The sequence below is a fragment of the Furipterus horrens genome, unplaced genomic scaffold (genome assembly GCF_987537825.1).
Source record: "Furipterus horrens unplaced genomic scaffold, mFurHor1.1.pri manual_scaffold_17, whole genome shotgun sequence".
NCBI classification, from domain to species: Eukaryota; Metazoa; Chordata; class Mammalia; order Chiroptera; family Furipteridae; genus Furipterus; species Furipterus horrens.
The window spans coordinates 5,827,404-5,833,694 of NW_028327187.1; positions in this window are offsets into that span (position 1 = coordinate 5,827,404).

Below are 6,291 nucleotides of genomic sequence, written 5' to 3' on the forward strand. Positions count from 1 at the left end.
AGAAATCAAGATACTGCTGAAGAAAGTTCAGAGGAGGAGGATATCTTGTCAGAGAAAACGCGTTCGGTTAATGGAGCGTAGTGGTGATGACAAAGAAAACACTACTTAATTCATATTAATATGTAATACTTTTGATGAAAATTGTTTAAATAAAGATATTTCTCTTAATTATGAAAACATAATACTATGTTTTTTTTAATTTTTGGAACCTAACCCCCCCCTTTTGTACTAGTTCTTTGTTTCGTATAACACAGATCTGCATAACACGGCATTTGTTAGGAACCTAACAACCGTGTTATACAGGGGTTACTTGTACGTCAAGCTAAAAGAATTTTTGCACAGCAAAGGAAATTATCAAGAAAATAAAAACACAACCTGGCCAGCGTGGCTCAGTTGGTTAGATATCATCCTGCAAAGCAAAAGGTCATTGGTTTGATTCTCAGTCAGGGCACATGCCTGGGTTGTGGGCAGGGTCCCCAGTTGGGGGCGTGTGAGAGGCAACTGATTGATGTTTCTCTCTCACATCGATGTTTCTCTCCCTCTCTCTCTCCCTCTCTTTCCCTCACTCTAAAAATAAATAAATGAATAAATAAAATCTTTTTTAAAAAAACACAGTCCACTGGAGGGGAGAAGATATTTGCCAATTATATGTCTGATAAAGGGTTAATATTCAAAATGTATAAAGAACTTATAAAACTCAACGCCAAAAAAATAAACAGTCCAATTTAAAAATGATCAAAGGACGTGAATAGACCCTTCTTCAAAGAGGACATACAGAGGGCCCATAGACATATGCAAAGATGCTCAATGTCACTAATCATCAGAGATGCAAATTAAAACCATAATGAGATGTCACCTCACAGCGATTAGCACGGCCACCAACAATAAACAAACAAGGAAGTGGAGAAAAGGGGACCCTTGTGCACTGTTGGTGGGATGGCAAACAGCTGCAGTCACTGTGGAAATCAGCATAAAGTTTCCTCAAAAAATTAAAGAATAGAACTACGTTATGACCCAGCAATTCCACTTGTGAGTATATATCCAAAAATAATTAAAAACTAATTTGAAAAGATATATGCACCACTATGTTTACTGCAGCATTATTTACAATAACCAAAAATAGGGAAGCAACCGAAATGCCCATCAAGAGACAAGCGAGAGGATAAAGAAATGGTACATACATATACAATGGAATATTACTCAGTCGTAAAAAATAAAACCTTACCATTCATGACATGAATGAACCTAGAGGGTAATATGTTAAAGTGATATAAGCCAGACAGAGAAAGGCAAATATATGATTTCACTTATATGTGAATTCTAGGGAAAAATAAACAAACAAACTTACTCATAGACACAGAAAGCAGACTGATGGTTGCCAGACGGCAGGGGGGTTGGGGGCCCGGGTGACAAAGGTAAAAGTATTAAGAAATATAAATTGGTAGTTAGAAAGTAGTCACGGGGATGTAAAGTACAGCCTAAGGAATAGAGCCACTAATATTGTAATAACTAGGTATGGTGCCAGGTGGGTACTAGATTTATCAGGGGCATCACTTTGAAAATTATATAATTGTCCAACCACTACGCTGTACACCTGAAACTAATATAAAATAAATTTGAAAGTCAACTGTAATTGAGAAATGAAATACAATTCAAAAGTGAATAAAACCCTTTATAGTAAAATTGCTGATGTGTTATTTAATTCACCATTTAATCCAAGTACTTTTATAAAACCACTTCTCCAGGTCACCAACCATACACACCATCTAATTTTGTCGGTCCTTAAGCCAATTACTATCTTTATTTGGTTTCCACGTTCCTTCTTACTGGTTTCTACCTAAAGAAGGCACCTCACCACGTAATGTTTTTGCATGGCTCTTTCCTGCCTGCGAACCTGCCACACAAAAAACTACAGTCAGAAATATTGAAAGAACCAACTTATAATCACATGGTCTCAGCCAGAACCTGGCTTTACTGAATAAGGCACCTATGTATAATATATTGTTATAGTTACCAAAATCATTGATACTATAAATAAAAATATAAAAGATTTGTTTAATGAAAATGACCATTTCAGCCAAAGATCACAGCTTTGAAGTCTTGTTATTTTAGAAACCACGTATATAGCGCTTCATCTCATACCATTTTTCACTTTTGACATATATAACTTCGTGACACTCAGCTAGCATTAGTCTAGAATGATTTATATGAGGAAGTATGATAATAAAGCTGGAGTCAACATAGTAAGTTCCCGTCTTATCAAACATTCCAACCCCTCAAACATCTTTGTGCGTTTTCGCCTCCATCATTTCACTACCCTAACAAACAAACCAGATGCCTTTCCATCTACTCTCCACTTCTTCAAATCTGGACTGCCCTGGCCAGGTGGCTCTGTTGGTTTGAGCATCGTCCAGTGCACCAAAAAGTTGCAGGTTCAATTCCCAGTCAAGGCACATACCTCGGTCAGGGTGCACATAGGAGGCAACTAATCCAATGTTTCTCTCTCACATCACTGTCTCTCTCTGTCTCTGTCTCTTTCTGTCTCTCGTCAATAAACATATTCTCGGGTGAGGATTTTAAAAATCTAGATTAACGAATATTATTACTATTTGACAAGGGGAAGGTATACCATCTGCTGATAAATAATTCTCAAATAACTGTCTTTAATAAAATACACATGACCTTAAATTACTGAGTGTAAACAAGTGTATCTTATGAATTCACAGAAACAAGAGAATCTTTGGCTTGATAATAAAGGTTCCCACGAAGTGACTCCAACTCATTCTAAATTTATCATTCAGTGCTACCTTACATCGATCTGTCACTCAAGTTATAAATGCTTGTTTGCCTTTTGTTTTTTTAAGATTATTTATTTATTTATGTTTAGAGAGATGGAAAGGGAGGGAGAACGTGAGGTAGAGAAACATCCATGTGTGAGAGATACATTGGCCGGTTGCCTCACACGCCCCCAACCGGGGACTTGGCCTGCAACCCAGGCCTGTGCCCTGACTGGGAATCAAACCAGCGACCCTTTGGTTCGCAGGCCAGCGCTCAATCCACTGAGACACACCAGCCAGGGCCAAATGCGTGTTTGCTTTTTAAAATATCCTATGCATTCCAGCCTCCCTAGTTATACCCCACTTACAATTACCTCCCTGTCTCTTATCAGATTTTACACAATAAAATCCTATTGGTTGCCATAGGAGTCTGCAAAGGAAGAAAATATTACACATTGGCTGTTACACAGAAAACCTTCACAGAGGAGGAGAAGGAATATGAAATTAGCCTTGAAGACAAAGAAAGTAATGAAGAAGTAGCAAGGAGAGGCAGAAGGGTCCGGTTTGGTTGTTAGGATAGGAAAAGCTGCAGAAGTAGAAACACACAAGGCTGTTTGAGGTTTGAGTGAACCAGTTTTGCTGGTGAAAAAATGAGGTCTAAGTTAAATAAGTAGAGTAATTAATTAAACCTTGCTTTTTAAAACAATAAGTATAATGACCCTTTATCTTTTTATTAAAATGTGATTGGTATTATATTAGTTTCAGGTATACCAGATAGTGATTGACATTTATGCACGTTATAATGTGCTCACCACACTGTCTTCTGGTAACCATCTGTCACCATCCAGAGTGACCACACTATCACAGGCTGTATTCCTCTTCGCCATTTTAACACATCCCTTCCCCCGTTTCTCTCTGGCAACAATCAGTTCGCAATCTGCTTCTATGAGTATGCTTTTGTTTTATTTTATTTGTTCATTTGTATTGATTTTTAAAAATCCACATATAAGTGAAATCATGCGGAATTTGTATGCCCCTGTCTGACTTATTTTACTTAGCGCAATACCTTCTCGGCCCATTCATGCTGCTGCAGATTGCAGGGTTTTGTTCTTTTTATTGCTGAGTGACAACCCATTGTATACGTAAGAACCACGTCCTTTCTATCCATTTACCTATACGTGAACCCCAAGGTTGCTTCCATATACTGGCTATTGTAAATAATGCTGCAATACACATGGGGTCCATAGTCTTAGAATTCGTGTTCCCACATTCTTCAGGTGAATACCCAGAAATGGGATTGCAGGTTCATATGATATATATTTTTCTTTTTTTAGTTTTTCTGAGGGATCACTACACTGTTTTCCATAGTGGCTGCAGCAAATTTGTAGTCACATTAACAGTGCACCAGGGTCCCAGTTTCTCTACAGCCTTGCCAACACTTGTTATTTGTTGACATTTTAAACAAGAGCCTTTCTGGCTGGCGTCAGGTGGCATCTTATTGTGGTTTTGATTTGCATTTCCCTGATGATTAATGATGCTGAGTATCTTTTCATATGACTATTGGTCATCTGAATGTCTTCTTTGGAGAAGTGCCTTTTCATGTCCTCTCCCATTTTCTGATCAGGTTCTTTAATGTTCTGTTGTTGTTACTGAGTTGTGTGAGTTCCTTCTATATTTTGGATATCAACTTTAATCAGATATGCCATTTGTGCATCTTCTGCCCCTCCGTAGGGTCCCTTTTTGGTTGATGGTTTTCTTCACTGTGCAGAAGCTTTTTAGGGCGATGAACCTTGCCCCTCTCCCCCAGATGTCTGAAGCAAGGCTGATGTAGGGCACTGGGGACGAAGAACGTTATGATTCTGAATATTATCGGGAGAAAAATCAATAAGGTTATTTTTCAAGAGTTTTAATTCTGCAAGTGTGCTCCGGTAATATTTTTGTATTAGAAAGTCTGCTCTGGCAGCAGTGTGGAAAACCAAATGGCAAGAAACAAGGAGCTCGCTTAGCAGGCTGCAAGAAAAATACGTTTTAGTGCTCTCCTGATATTGTTGTTTTAAAAATTGAAGGTTTATAGCAACCCGGTATCAAGCAAGTCTGGGAGCCATTTTTCCAACAGCAATGACTCACATCATATCTATGGGGCCCATTTTGTCAGTTCCTGCAATACTTCAATCTTTCTCATTATTATATTTGCTGTGGTGATCTGCGACCAGTGATGTACGGTGTTACTACTGTAACCATTTCGGTGCCCCACCAATGGTGCCCATATAAGACAGCAAACTTCATTGATGGATGCTTTTGTTATGGCTGCTCCACAAACTGCCTGTTTCTCTGTCTCATTCTCAGGCTTTCTCATTCCCTGAGACAAGAAAAGATTTAAATTAGGCCAACTAATGCCCCTACAGTAGCCTGTAAGTGTTCAACTAAAAGGAACACTCACATATCCCTCACTTCAAATCAAAAGCTAGCCCTGCTGGTGTGGCTCAGTGGATTGAGCGCTGGCGTGCGAACCAAAGGGTCGCAGGTTCGATTCTCAGTCAGGGCACATGCCTGGGTTGCGGGCCAGGTCCCCAGTTGGGGGCGCACAAGAGGCAACCACACATTGATGTTTACCTCTTTCTCCCTCCTCCTCCCTCTGAAAATAACTAACTAAAAAGCTAGCAATGATTATGCTTCGTGAGGAAAGAATGCTGAAAGCTGACACAGGCTGAAAGTTAGGCCTTCTTGACCCAGAGTTAGCCAAATTATGAATGCAAAAAAAAAAGTTCTCGAAGGGAATTAAAGTGTTACCCCAGTGAACACACAAATGATAAGAAAGCAAAACAGCTTTATTGCCGATATGGAGAAAGTTTTAGTGGTCTGGAGAGAAGATCAAACTAGCCCCAAAGTTTCCTTAAGCCAAAGTCTAACCCAGGGCAAAACCCGAACCCGCTTCAATTCTAGGAAGGCTGAGAGAGGTGATATAGCTGCAGAAGGAAAGTCTGAAGCTGGCAGAGGTTGAGTCAACAAGGTGTAAGGAAAGAAGCTAACTCCACAACAAAGTATAAGGTGAGGCAGCAGGTGCTGATGTAGAGGCTGCAGCAAGTAACCCAGAAGGCCTAGCTGGGATCATTAATGAAGGCGGCTACACCGAACAATAGATTTTTAAATGTAGGTTAAACAGCCTTCTGTTGGAGGAAGATGCCACCTAGGACTTCCGTAGCCGGAGAGGAGAGATCAGTGCCTGGCTTCAAAGCATCAGGGGACAGGCTGACTCTGTTGTTAGGGGCTAACGCAGCAAATGACTTGCAAGTTGAAGCCAGTGCCCATTTACCATTTGGGAAATCCTAGCGCCCTTCGGAGTGATGCTGAGTGACCTCTGCCTGTGCTCTCTACGTGAAATAAAAAGCCTGAATGACAGCATGTCTGCTTACAACATGGTTTACTGAATATTTTAAGCCTAGTGTTGAGACCTACTACTCAGAAAGAAACCCATTTCAAACCATTCCTGCCCACTGACAATACACGTGGCCAT